This window comes from Hyla sarda, chromosome 4, assembly GCF_029499605.1.
Source record: "Hyla sarda isolate aHylSar1 chromosome 4, aHylSar1.hap1, whole genome shotgun sequence".
In the NCBI taxonomy this organism is placed as follows: Eukaryota; Metazoa; Chordata; class Amphibia; order Anura; family Hylidae; genus Hyla; species Hyla sarda.
Genome location: NC_079192.1, coordinates 269,521,924 through 269,536,507, shown reverse-complemented (window position 1 = coordinate 269,536,507; position 14,584 = coordinate 269,521,924). Strand labels below are relative to the sequence as shown.

The 14,584-nt window shown below is 43.9% G+C and overlaps 1 protein-coding gene across 7 annotated transcripts in view; it reads right to left on the bottom strand.

The window, feature by feature from the left end:
* Window positions 1–14,584, bottom strand: part of BEST3 (bestrophin 3) — a 62,471-nt gene that overhangs the window by 46,652 nt on the left and 1,235 nt on the right. The window contains exon 1 of one of the 7 annotated variants that reach the window (XM_056574143.1): window positions 675–805. The exons of the other annotated variants lie outside the window; for them this stretch is intronic. The gene's annotated coding sequence lies outside the window, so the exon portion shown is untranslated. Of the gene's footprint in view, window positions 1–674; window positions 806–14,584 lie in introns of those variants that run through there. 7 annotated transcript variants of the gene reach the window in all.

Below are 14,584 nucleotides of genomic sequence, written 5' to 3'. Positions count from 1 at the left end.
TTTCCCTGCTCTGTCCCTGCAGATCTTCTTCCCTGAGGGGGCTCTGATCGCACAGAGGGGGGGGGGGTCCCTGGCACCTTCGAGCAGCTTTGCCCGCTGACTGAACTCAGTTAATGGGCAGAGCTGCAAGAACAACTTATCCCCTATCCACAGCATGACGCCGCAGCCACACACCTCCTCCATGTAGTTCTATGGGAGAGGTTGGAAGGCAGCATTTGTGCCTCCCCACCTCTCCGATAGAACTGTATGGGGAGGGGGCGTAACCGTTGACCTCTCTAGGTCGACGCTACACGCATTATCGCTCTCACTGAGCCCCGTTCAGGAGATCGCGGGGGGTCCCAGTGGTCGGACCCCCCACGATCAAACACTTATCCCCTATCCTGTGGATAGGGGATAAGTATGATAACTCTGCAGTTGTCCTTTAATAATGTGTGGTGAGCCACACGGAGCCTTTGTAGCTGTGTGAGTGGTGGGGTCGGATGGTATTAACCCCTGGAGCAAGCTGTTGTTAACCCCTAGTGTTCGTGACACCAGGATGTGGTTGTATGGTGTAGGGCACCGCAAACAAGCAACCCAAAAGAGCATATATTAAATGAGAGTCCAAAGCAGGTTTTGATGCAACTGGACCTTTACTGAAGAAGGCATAAAACTGTTCTTACAGACAGCCAACTTACACAGAGGTGACCGGGACACAGGGAACCTCTCAGGCTTGCTTGGATTTGTAGTGGTAATAATGATGATGCAGGCCACTGTGCGACTGTTATGACTTTGGTTGGGACAGTAGAGACTTGACTTGTAGACAAAGAAGACTTACTGATTAGATGTGGCTGCAGGTTTATAGGCTTTGGCCGAGCTGGACTGAACTTGTACAGGACTTGTGCTTGCTTTAGTCCCTTATATATCAGGGGCTGGACTAAAGCCCATTGGTAGCTGGTTGCCTGTGGTTACTTGTGCCTCTGGAACTCTGGGTATCAGGTTATCACATATCATGACCATGTCACATGACATTAGGAAGGTCATAGACAGCATAAACATCCTAATAACCTTTATACACAGTTTATATTCACTGTACAATACTTATAATAAATATACATAAGTAATATACAATAATAATGACCCAGGAGGATTCTGCAGGAGAGCCCTGTGGACTTGACGGACTCTACCTGAGGGGACTTTAGGACTGTACAGAACCAGGTTCTATACTGGGACACGACAAATGTAATGACATTTTTTAAACTTCAAGAACACTTATGGAGTCCTTATTTTATAATAGGCGGATATGGATGGGCTTCGGCACAATAATGTGTCTAAAACTATATTTTTGGTGAGTGATCCAGTCCTGAGACTAATCGCAGCAAATTATATAAAAAGTGGCACTCATCTTCCTCCTGGATTATATAAAAAGTGGCACTCATCTTCTTCCTCCTGGATTATATAAAAAGTGGAACTCAGATCTTCCTCCTGGAACTGCAAAAATGTTAGCTCTGCTTGTAATTATAATTTTTTTTGCAAATGACATAGCCATTTTAGGTATGTATTAGGTAGACTGCTACTTTTTGTACCAGGCTCTGGTTTTGTACATTCCTAGATAATGTTGAAGCACCTGGTCATACATATCTACAGCATCCATAAAGTCATAATCTGTCACACAGACAGGTTTCCATGTATCATGGTAGTCCCTCTCTCCCTCACCACCACTAAGGTCATAAACAGCGGAAAGCATATACAGTATATGTCTTTACTGTTACTCTAGCTGCTTGCTTGTGCAAATGGCACCCCCCCCCCTTTCTACGTGTCTTGACATTAGCTATGGTTGGAATACTGCTGTAGTGGGAGTCCCCCTATTTCTTTAGATACAGGAACAAATAGGTCAGCACAGTAGTAGTGTAGGTGTCTGTCTGTGGACAATGATGCAAATAGAAGTAGAAAAGATCCCAGCACTTAAAATCTTCATGCAGTTATCTCTTTTTATGGAAAAATATATCAGTACAGGTATAACACAGCACTGGTTCCGGCCAGAACATGTGCTGCGTTATGCCTGTACTGATATATTTCAATAAAAAGACAAAGAATTGCATGAACATTTTAAGGACTGGGATCTTTTCTACCGCTCTTTCTTCATACTGTCCCACAGGCCTCTGTGTTCGCAACATGGAGTGATTTTAAAAGGGCCACACTAGAGAAAAAGCATCTGTATGGACTGTACCCTATCTGCTTGAAGAGCGCCATAAACTCCCAAATATTACACCTGTGTCTGGGCAGCCTGGGGGATTAAAGTGGTTGTTATGCTTGTATAATTTTATTTCATATCTAGCTTGTTTTGAGGAGACATATTTGTAAAAGGAAAGGTAGCCTTTAAAATCCATTAGGTAAATTTTGCTATGGGGGTACATAAAGGATTCTTTTAAGAGGGACATAAGAGGTTTCAGTTTATGTAGGCGTTAATAATCTATGTGAATTCTTAAGAGGGGATTGTGCATTATTCCATAAATGCATTAGTATTTCCATAGTGTTTGCCATAACTGCTGCAAGTGTACAAGCGACAGCGCTAGCAGTGCCATAGGACCATAAAAGTGGTTTCTTCACCAGCCCCATTAGCAAAGTTATTCCCAAAATATTTTTTTTATTTCAGGGACAGTTGTGGGGATCCAGGCACTAGTGTGGGAGAACATGGGCATTTGGGCTTCTGCTAGACAATTCCCCTGTAAATAAATAAAATAAAAAATTAAAAGGATAAAATTTATGAACCCATGTTAAAGAAAAACTGACAGATGGATCAACCTCACTAACCTGAATATCCAGGTAGTTAATGTGGGTGATTCTGAGTAAAATTATGTATTCCTTACCCCCAATCCATTCAGCCATTTCCTAAATATAGCCCAATCTTGCGATATGCAAATAAAGACTATAAAGACTATCTGCACCTCTGACACCATCCACTTCATCCCGTTCGCTCCACCCCACTCATCAATATTCATCTTCTTGATGAGTGGGGCAGCACAAACAGGACTCAGGGGACAGTGTCAGTTGTGCAGATAGTCTTTAAACTTGTCCCTGGTGCAGTTAAAGGGGTGCTCCGGTGCTAAGACATCTTATCCCCTATTCAAAGGATAGGGGATAAGATGCCTGATGGCGGGGGTCCCGCCGCTGTGGGGTCCCATCTTTCACGCAGAACCCCATTACCATCAGCCCCCGGACCATGTTCGCTCAGGGTCTGATGAATGCCGATCACGGGGCCGGAGTATTGTGACGTCCGGCCCTGCCCCCGTGTGACGTCACGCTTCAGGGGCTGAAGGCAACGGGGTGCTGCGTCAAAGATCACAAGGGTCCCCAGCGGTGGGACCCCCGCGATCAGGCATCGTATCCCCTATCCTTTGGATAGGGGATAAGATGTCTTAGCGCCGAAGTCAGTGGCGTAGCGTGGGTTGTCAGCACCCGGAGCAAGTAATTTGCGCCCCCTAACCCGTGGATTTTAGCACTCGAGTCTCTTCCACTAGATTAGTTAAAGAAACCCTTACCCCCTAAGCACATGTATTGTTTGTTATAAAAATACTGATGTAATTAAAGTAAAATGCATCTAAATACAAGTTTATTTTCAAACACTTTATTGAGTGCGAACATGCATTACACATTCTACACATTTTCAGCAGGTCTATGAATACAAATCTATAAATGTAGTAACTTAGCATGGGCCATGCTATTATATGTCGTCTCACAACCATCCTAAACGACAAAAAATATCAAGAACAAAAACTAAACATCAAAATGGAACCATACCCTGGAGATGATCCAAGGCACATGACTTTGGGTATTATAAGTAAGCGGCAAATGTCAGGGGGGCCCCTGTCATGTGCCCCCACATATATTTCCCCCTGACATGTGCCCCTCACATATAATGCCCCCCTGTCATGTGCCCCCACATATAATGCCCCCCTGACATGTGACCCTGACTTATAATGTCCCCTGTCCTGTGCCCCTCACATATAATGCCCCATGTCCTGTGCCACTCACATATAATGCCCCCCTGACATGTGCCCCTCACATATAATGCCCCCTGAGGGGGCAGGACAGGGGGCATTATATGTGAAGGGCACATGTCAGGGGGGGCATTATATGTGAGGGGTACAGGACATGGGGTATTATATATGAGGGGCACATGACAGGGGGGGGTCCTGTCATGTGCCCCCACATATAATGCCCCCCTGACATTTTCCCCTTACTCATCATTTGCCCCTCTCACTTATAATTTGCTCCCCCCTCCCCTTTCTCACGCCCGTCACCTTTCTCCCATGCTGCGGCTGCTCCATTCCTGCAGTCAGTGAGAGCCGCGGGGACGTGATCTCCGGGTGCCGGCGAGATGATGTGATGTCATCGCGCTGGCCTGCCATGATTGGCTCTCACTGACTGCAGGAATGGAGCAGCCGCGGCGTGTGATAGCAAGGTGACGGGCGTGAGAAAGGGGTGGTGGAGCGGGACAGCCGACAGCTCCCGCTCCACCATGCGATAGTTCAGGAAGAGGGGCAACAATCTCGGGGGGGGGGGGGGGGGGCAATTGCCCCGTTGCCCCCCCCCTGGATCCGCCACTGCCTCCACAGTGGGCGGTGACCCGGTGGCTCGGATCGGATTCGCACAGCCAGAACTGCAGAGAGAGTGAGTGAGCCAGGCAGGGGCAGAGAGCTGCGAGTGCGAGCGCGCCCCCCCAGATGTTGCGGCCGGTGCGGCCGCCCCCCCCTGCACCCCCCACGCTACGCCGCCTCTGGCCGGAGTACCCCTTTAAAAGTACATATTGCAAGATTGTGATACGGTATATCTCAGGAACGGCTGAACAGATTGTGGTAAGGAATACATCTCTTTAATTAGGATCACCCACACTAACCACCTGTATATTCAGGTCAGTGGGGTTGATCCATCTGTCAGTTTCCCTTACATACCTGGAGTAGCCAAAGTTTGGGTAGCTTGGGGGAAAACTAAATTGCAGGATCCTAAAAAGCAACACTATGGGGGAGATTTATTTAAACCTGTGTAGAGGAAGAGTGTTGCAGTTGTCCATGGCAACCATTCAGATTGCTTCTTTCATTTTTCACAGGTCTCTTTAAAAAGGAAAGAAGCAATCTGATTGGTTGCCATGGGCAACTGCACCACTCATCCTCTGCACAGTTTTTGATAAATCTCTCCCTATGAGCAGGGACACTACCCAGCCTTCTGCCTGACAATTCCACAGTGCATCTACAAGCATAGGACTATGGGGTCCAAAAGTAGATGCAGAAATAGTGTTGTCAATATTGCTATGTTAGTTTCTGGAGCACAGCCTGGTGTATGCATGCTCTGCACTAAAATTTTACTCAAACAACTGAAAAGGTCAAAAACATTTTTAAAACATTTAGAGGGAATTTTTTCTAGATGGTGTGTAAACTGCAACAAACAGATGATGTTAAAGCAAACCTGTCTGGTCCTTTGGACCTCACATACCTAAAGGGTCAAGTCTGGACTTTGTATTCCCGCAAAACGACAGTATATGTTTAGAAAAGGACTGAATGTGGTCACTAATAGGCAACATTCAGTCCTAATGAGCATGGCTTAGGAACACTGCATTGTATGTGGGCATAGCTTTCTTCTGGTATGCCAACATATACCCATATACCTCTAAGACTAAGTTTCTACTTGTTTTTTTTTTTTGGGGGGGTGGGGGGTACAACGCCAAGAAAAATGCCAATTCTACCGCATGGCGTTTTTTCGGCCAAGAAACGGTGCGGCCAGATGTTAGCTGTAAATCAATGAGAAATCGCTAAATTCTTTTTCCACTTGGCGTTTTTCAGTTTGGCTTTTTTTTTATCCATTTGGCATTTTTTCACTCTTTTTTTTTAGCTCCTTGGCAGTTTTGCAAAGTTGCAGCATGTTTAGCCAATAGCGTTTTTTACCCTGAAATCGTGGCGTTTTTCTCCCATAGAAGTCTATGGGAGTGAAAAAACGCCAAGAAAAACATGTGGGTTTTAAATTTGGCGTTTTTTGCAGGCGGTTTTTATTCTTTATTGGACTTTAGCGATCCAAAAAAGTGATGGAGATACCTTTTTTAATAAAAATTCATAGGGTACCATTAAAAAAAAAAAAAAAAAAAAAAGATACAGTAGTGAAGGAAAAAAATGTATTTAGCGAAATGTATCTTTTTTATAACAACATTTTTATTAATTTTTAAAACAGGGATCAATTTATGTGGGCGGGCAGGGACCTAAAAATGTAGCCGACAATAATAAAAATGTAGTGTGTGTGTTTTTCACTTTTTTTCTTTATTTTTTAAATATTTTTAGGTAGTACTACTAATCCCAGCATGGAACACACTGATCACTCGGGTCCATTGTGATCCTCCTGTATAATGTATAGATGCAGGCTGCTGCTCTTCTATGGTCCCCTGCACTGACGTATATATACACCTATTCATATTTCCCGCAGCGAGATGTAATTGGTCAGATGGTTCCAGCCAATTCCAACTCTCTGTGGGAAATATGAATAGGTGTATATATACGTCAGTGCAGGGGACCATAGAAAAGCGTCCGCTGCATCTATACATTATACAGGAGGATCACAGCGGGTGTCAGGAGTGATACCTGCTGTGATCTGTTCTTAAAGTGTACCTGTCATCAACAAAAAGTTTTTAAATAATGTAGATAATACAATTATATGTATATTTGTAATATACATTGGTTAAAAAATGTGTATATTTATGGGTGAAAAAGTGCTGTCCCTTCAGCTATTGCCTGTGAGGAGTCCAAATACAGGAAGTGAGGGCAGGACAAGCAGGGCTCTGTGCAGGCTCCTGGCTTGTCAATCATCCTCATGTGTGAGCATGTCACAGAGCCCTGCATGTCCTCACTACACGGAGCCCCACTTTTCCACCCTCACTTCCTGTATTTGGACTCCTCATAGAGGCGATAGCTGCAGGGACAAAAATATACCAATTTTTTAACCAATGTATATTACAAATATACATATAATGGTATTATCTATGTTATATAAAAGTTTTTGTTGATGACAGGTACACTTTAACTGCAGGTACTACTACTCCCAACACGGGGCACACTCTGCTCCATGCTGGGAGCTGTAGTACCTGCATTAATAGACAGATCGCAACAGGTGTCAGAAGTTACACTCGCTGCGATCTCTCTATTAATGCAGGTACTACAGCTCCCAGAATGGAGTAGAGTGTGCTCCATGTTGGGAGTAGTAGTACCTGCAGTTAAGAACAGATAACTCCTGACACCCGATGTGATCGTCCATAATATAGCAGAGATGCGGAGCGGCTCTATACAGCGCTCGCATCTCTGCACTATACTGACATGACTGACACCCGGGGCGATATATCCATTAGTACAGGTACTACTACTCCCATCATGGAACAGTCTGTAGTAGTGTAGTAGTACTACTTAAAAAATTTTACAAATAGAGAACAAAAAGTGAAACACACACACATTATTAAAAATTAATTAAAATTCAGTTATAAAAAATATAAATTTTGTTAAATACATTTTTTTCCATCACTACTGCATCCTTTTCTTTTCTTTTTTTTTTTTTTTTGGTACCCAACAAATTTTTGGTACCAGAAAAACGCCAAAGGGGACAAAAATGCAATTTCCACTCGAATGCAAAAAACACAAGAAAAAAAACGCCAAACACAGGAAAATGCTGTGGCGTTTTTTCTGGCGTTTTTTTGGGCCACAAGCCACAAGTAGAAGCTTACCCTAAATGTGCTGTACTTTTTAAGTTGGAACATACCAAATTTATGGGGTGGTGGCAAAAAATAAAAAAAAATAAACTAAACTTCAGTGGTTTTAAAATCTGCAATGCATACTTTTTTTATACTCTAAATTTAACAGGACTTTATAGCACAGTAAACTGTGCTATTGAGCCCCATTAAATTAGTGTAAACAAGCCAAAAGTGGCCTGAACAGAGTCACTTGGCGACTCCATTCGGACCACTGAAATAGATAGGGATGATAAATACTAGAGATGAGCGAACTTACAGTAAATTTGATTCGTCACGAACTTCTCAGCTCGGCAGTTGATAACTTTTCCGGCATAAATTAGTTCAGCCTTGAGGTGCTCCGGTGGGCTGAAAAAGGTGGATACAGTCCTAGGAGACTCTTTCCTAGGAATGTATCCACCTTTTCCAGCCCACCGGAGCACCTGAAGGCTGAACTAATTTACGCAGGATAAGTCATCAACTGCCGAGCCGAGAAGTTTGTGACGAATCAAATTTACTGTAAATTCACTCATCTCTAATAAATACCTGTGAGGGACAGATTATATGCAGTGTGAAAAGACCTCAGTTGCAAATGACAACAAATCTATTAAAAGGGTATTCCAAAGAAAAAACTAATGTTTTCAAATCAACTGGTGCCAGAAAAGTATACAGATTTGTCAATTACTTCTATTTAAAAATCTTAATCCTTCAGCTGCTATATATTCCAGAGGAAGTTTTGTAGTTCTTTTCAATCTGAGAAAATCCCCAAAGCAAACCTATCCTTTTCTGGACAGTTCCTGATAAGGCGGCAGCAGCGAGCACTGTGGTGAGACTGGAAATAACTGCACACCTTCCTGTGGAACATACAACAGCTGATTGATAAGTACTGGAAGGATGAAGATCTTTAAATAGAAGTAAATTTACAAATCTGTTTAACCACTTGGGGATGCCGGGCGTACGGGTACGCCCCCGTTCCCAAGTCCTTAAGGACTCAGGGTGTACCTGTACGTCCTGAGTCCTGTTATCAGCGTTTAAAGCGTTCTCATGGGCGGAGAACGCTTTAAACCTGGTGGGTCCCGACTACTATTAGCAGCTAGGACCCAGGGTTAATGCCGGGCATCACTGATCGATCCGATGCCCGGCATTAACCCTTTAGATGCCGCGGTCACAGTAGATTGCGGCATCTAAAATGAAAGTGAAAGAATCTTGGCAGCTCAGTGGAGCTGATCGGGACTATTGCGACAACATCACGATGTCCCAATCAGCTGAGAGGACGGCAAGATGGCACTTACCTGGCTCCTCGCTGTGCGATCCGTGTTCTATTGCTCCAAGCCTGCCGTGCAGGCTGGAGCAGCAGAGCACCGATAACACTGATCAATGTTTTGCTATGGCATAGCATTGATCAGTATATGCAATCAGAAGACTGCATGGTTTAGCCCCCTAAGGGGGCTAAAAAAATAAAATAGTAAAGTGTAAAAAAAAACTAAAGAAAAAGTTAATATATGTGAATAAGCCCCTCCCCTAATAAAAGTTTTAAGTACCCCCCATTTTCCATTAAAAAAAAAATTTTTTTTTATAAAAAATAAAAATAATCGTATGTGGTACAGCCGCGTGTGTAAATGTCTGAACTATTTAAATGTAAGGGTAGCTAAACCGCACGATCGATGGCGTACATGTAAAAAAATATCAAAGTCCAAAATGTAGCATTTTTGGTCACTTTATACACCATAAAAATATTAATAATATGCGATTAAAAAGTCCAATCAAATAAAAAATGGTACCAATAAAAACTGAAGATCGCATAGAGCCCTCATAGAGCCCCAAATGTGGGAAAATAAAAAAGTTATAGGGGTCAGAAGATGCCAATTTTAACCCCTTAAGGACCAGGCACGTATGAGTACGTCCCTGCGCCCTGGGTCTTAAGGACCAGGCACGTACTCATACGTCCGTGGGAATTTCGCATCCCGCCACGCGCCGGGCGGGTTGCGAAACCTGACGCCTGCTGAAATCGTTCAGCAGGTGTCCAAGGCAAACGCCGAGGGGGGTCCTGAGACCCCCCCATGTCGGTGATCGCAGAAAATCGCATGTCAATTCAGACCCGATCAGCCCGGAAAATAGTGATGATCTGACCTGTCAGTGACAGCCCAGATCATCTTGCAGGGTAGGAGTGAGGTCGCAGTGCTGCGATCTCCTCCTATCCCCTGCCATTGGTCAGAACTGATTCTGACCAATGGCAGAGCATGACAGTGGGTTGCCATGGCAACCCCCGTTCTGCCCATCCCTGGATGTCGCGGGGAACATGGGGAGAAGATGGAGGTCGGTACCTGCAGGAGAAGATGCCTGGGAACAGCTGATCGTTGCTGCAGACTGCTGGATCCTGGCTCAGGTAGGGAAGCGACGTGGGGGCTCAGGTAGGGTAGGGGGCTCAGGTAGGGAAGCGACGTGGGGGCCAAAGGGTGTCTGGGCATGCTGGGAGTTGTAGTTTTCCAACATCTGGAGGGTCACAGTTTGGGGACCACTGTTACAGTGGTCCCCAAACTGTAGCCCTCCAGATGTTGCCAAACTACAGCTCTCAGCATGCCTAGACTGCCCAGGCATGCTGGGAGTTGTAGTTCTGTAACACCTGTCCCTTGAGATTTTGCAATTTTCATGAAATTTTTGAAAATTGCTGCTCTACTTTGAAGCCCTCTAATTTTTTCAAAAAGTAAAAATGTGTCCATTTTATGATGCCAACATAAAATAGACATATTGTATTTGTGAATAAAAATAAAATTTATTTAGAATATCAATTTTCCTTAGTAGAGAGCTTCAAAGTTAGAAAAATGCTAAATTTTCATGAAATTTGGGGATTTTTCACCAAAAAAGGATGCAAGTAACGACGAAAATTTACCACCAAAATAAAGTAGAATATGTCACGAAAAAACTATCTCAGAATCAGAATATTCGGTAAAAGCATTTTAGAGATATTAATTCTTAAAGTGACAGTGGTCAGATGTGCAAAAAACGCTCTGGTCCTACAATGAAAATTGGCCTGGTCCTTAAGGGGTTAAACATACTAATTTTGGTGCATGTAGTTATAATTTTTTTAAATTGGTATCCTTGTAACCGTATGGACCTACAGAATAAAGATAAGGTGTAATTTTTTTTCGAAAAGGAAACTGTAGAAATGGAAGCTCTAAAATGTTGAAAAATTGCGTTTTTTTTATTTCACCCCACAAATAATGTTTTTTGTTTTTTTTTCGCCCAGGTTATGTTATCTAATAAGTGATGTCCTTACAAAGTACAATTGGTGACGTAAAAAACAAGCCCTTATATGGGTCTGTAGGTGCAAAATTGAACGCATTATGATTTTTAGAAGGTGATGAGGAAAAAACAAAAGTGCAAAAATGAAAATTGTCCTTAACCACTTAACGACGCAGGACGTAAATGTACGTCCTGGTGAGGTGGTACTTAATGCACCAGGAAGTACATTTACGTCCTAAGTATAACCGCGAGCATCAAAGCGATGCCCGGATCATGCGCGGCAGGTCCCGGCTGCTGATCGTGGCCAGGGACCCGCCCGTAATGGTGGACATCCGCGGCGCCATTAACCCCTCAGATGCCGTGATCAATACAGATCACTGCATCTGCAGCATCGCGGTCACTAAAATGGATGATCGGATCGCCCGCAGCACTGCCGCGGCGATCCGATCATCCAGCACGGCAGACGGAGGTCCCCTCACCTGCCTCCGCTGCCTTCCCGGTGTCTTCTGCTCTGATCTGCCTCCCGCAGACCAGAGCAGAAGATGACCGATAATGCTGATCAGTGCTATGTCCTATACATAGCACTGAACAGTATTAGCAATCAAATGATTGCTATAAATAGTCCCCTATGGGGACTATTAAAGTGTAAAAATAAAAGTAAAAAAGTAAAAAATAATTGAAAAACCCCCTCCCCCAATAAAAACGTAAATTGTACCATTTTCCCTATTTCAGCCCCAAAAAATGTTAAAAAATATATTTTATATACATATTTGGTATCGCCACGTGCGTAAATATTTGAACTATTAAAATAAAATATTAATGATGAAAGAAGAGATAAATAATAGGGCACTCACCGGTCCGGTCTCGTGTGAAGAGTTCTTCATTTGAAATGTAAAACATACATGGCGTGGGAACACGGTTGAAGGTGCAGGACGGACAGACTGAAAAGCAGGGCTAACTGGGCGGGCTACGGTGCCGTTTCACGCTGGATCACGCTTCGACTGGCCCTTCTGCATCATCCCGTTCTCAGGTACATAATATTTACGGTGTCTCCAAGTAGCCATGGAAACGAGGTAAACTACTGGCACTTGGAGACAGGGTATATTATGTACCTGAGAACGGGATGACGCAGAAGGGCCAGTCGAAGCGCGATCCAGCGTGAAACGGCACCATAGCCCGCCCAGTTAGCCTGCTTTTCAGTCTGTCCGTCCTGCACCTTCAACCGTGTTCCCACCCCATGTATGTTTTACATTTCAAATTAAGAACTCTGCACACGAGACCGGACCGGTGAGTGCCCTATTATTTATCTCTTCTTACGTTCTGGATTACTTTGGGGTTACTTCTATAGTGAGCACCACCACTTTGCCGGATCATCAGTGTATATGCCGAGCCATTGGACCGGTTGTTTTCCAGTAGACTGTTGCGGTTGTGGGTTGTCATTGACTGACCAGTGGATACAGTACTGACTGCAGTGCCCAGTACCTACCAGTTTTGAAAAAAATATTAATGATACCGTACGGTGAACAGCGTGCTTTTTTATAACATTTTATTCCCAAAAAATTACAAAAAAATTGATTAAAAGTTAAATATAAGCAAATATGGTATCATTAAAAAGTACAGGTCACGGCGCAAAAAATGAGCCCTCATACTGCCGCTTATACGGAAAAATTAAAAAGTTATAGGTCTTCAAAATAGGGGGATTTTAAACGTACTAATTTGGTTAAAAAGCTTGCGATTTTTTTTAAGTGCAACAGTAATAGAAAAATATGTTATCATGGGTATCATTTTAATCCTATTGACCCAAAGAATAAAGAACACACGTAATTTTTACCGTAAATTATACAGCGTGAAAACAAAACCTTCCAAAATTAGCAAAATTGTGGTTTTCTTTTTAATTTCCCCACACAAATAGTATTTTTTTGGTTGCGCCATACATTTTTTGGTAAAGTGAGTGGTGGCATTACAACGGACAACTGGTCGCGCAGAAAACAAGCCCTCATATTAGTCTGTGGATGAAAATATAAAAGAGTTATGATTTTTTGAAGGCGAGGAGGAAAAAACGAAAACGTAAAAATAAAATTGTCTGCATCCTTAAAGGGGTACTCCCACCCTAGACATTTTATCCCCTATCCAAAGGATAGGGGATAAGATGTCTGATCGGGTGGGTCCCGCCGCTGGGGACCCCCGCAATATTGCGGCACCCACCTGTTTCTTGTCTGGAAGCGCTGGAGGGTCTGGGTCGCGACCACGGGAACGAAAGTCTGTGACGTCAGGACTCCGCCTTTGGATAGGGGATAAGATGTCTAGGGTGGGAGTACCCCTTTAAGGCCCAAATGGGCTGCGTACTTAAGGAGTTAAAGGGGTACTCAACTGGAAAACATTTTCTTTTAAATCAACTGGTGCCAGAAGGTTAAAGGAGAACTCCGGAATATAAAAATTGTCCCCCATACTGCCGGCAGTAAAAAAATAAAGATGTACATACCTTCCTCCGCTCCCCCGGGGCCTTCGGTAACCGGCTCCGACCTCAGCCATGATCCACTTCCTGGTTGCCGGTGGTCAGAGAGTGTTACTGCGCTCAGCCAATCACCAGCCGCAGTGAAGTCCCGACTCGGCCGGTGATAGGCTGAGCGGCAGTGTGACGTTTTCGGCCCCGGCAGCAGGTGGTGGTGTAGTGAAGAATTTTGTGCCCAGAAGTGTTCTCACACTGCCGCTCAGCCTATCGCCGGCCGAGTCAGACTTAGCTGCGGCTGGTGATTGGCTGAGCACAGTATGATTCATCCGACCACCGGCAACCAGGAAGTGGATTGCGGCGGAGACCGGAGCCCCGGGGGAGCGGAGGAAGGTATGTACATCTTTATTTTTTTACTGCCGGCACTATGGGCGACAATTTTTATATTCCGGAGTTCTCCTTTAAACAGATTTGTAAATTACTTCTATTAAAAAAATCTTAATCCTTCCAGTACTTATTAGCTGCTGTATGATCCACAGGAAGTTATTTTCTTTTTGAATTTCCTGTCTGTCTGAACACAATGCTCTCTGCTGACACCTCTGTACATGTCAGGAACTGTCCAGAATAGGAGCAAATCCCCACAGAAAACCTGTCCTGCTTTGGATAGTTTCTGACATGGACAGAGGTGTCAGCAGAGAGCACTGTGGTCAGATGGAAAGGAAATTCAAAAAGAAAAGAACTTCCTGTGGACTGTACAACAGCTGATAAGTACTGGAAGGATTAAGATTTTTTAATAGGAGTAATTTATAAATCTGTTTAACTTTCTGGCACCAGTTGATTTAGGAACCAGTGGAGTACCCCTTTAGGGTCTATTCACACAGATTTGATTCTGCGTTCAGTCATTTAGTTTACATTGAAATCTGCAGCAGAAAATCCTGCGCATCAAACCTGCACAGAATACTGTACGTGTGAATAGACCATTAAGGTGAAAATGGGCTGAGTCCTTAAGGGGTTAACTTTCTGCCAAAAGTTGACTTGAAAACCTTTCTTCCCTCTGGAATAACCCTTTAAAGGGGTACTTCGCTGCCCTGTGTCGGAAGCTCCGCTCCCCAGCGTCCGGAAGTTTATTGTTCCAGATGCTGTGTGCGGGCTTCCGT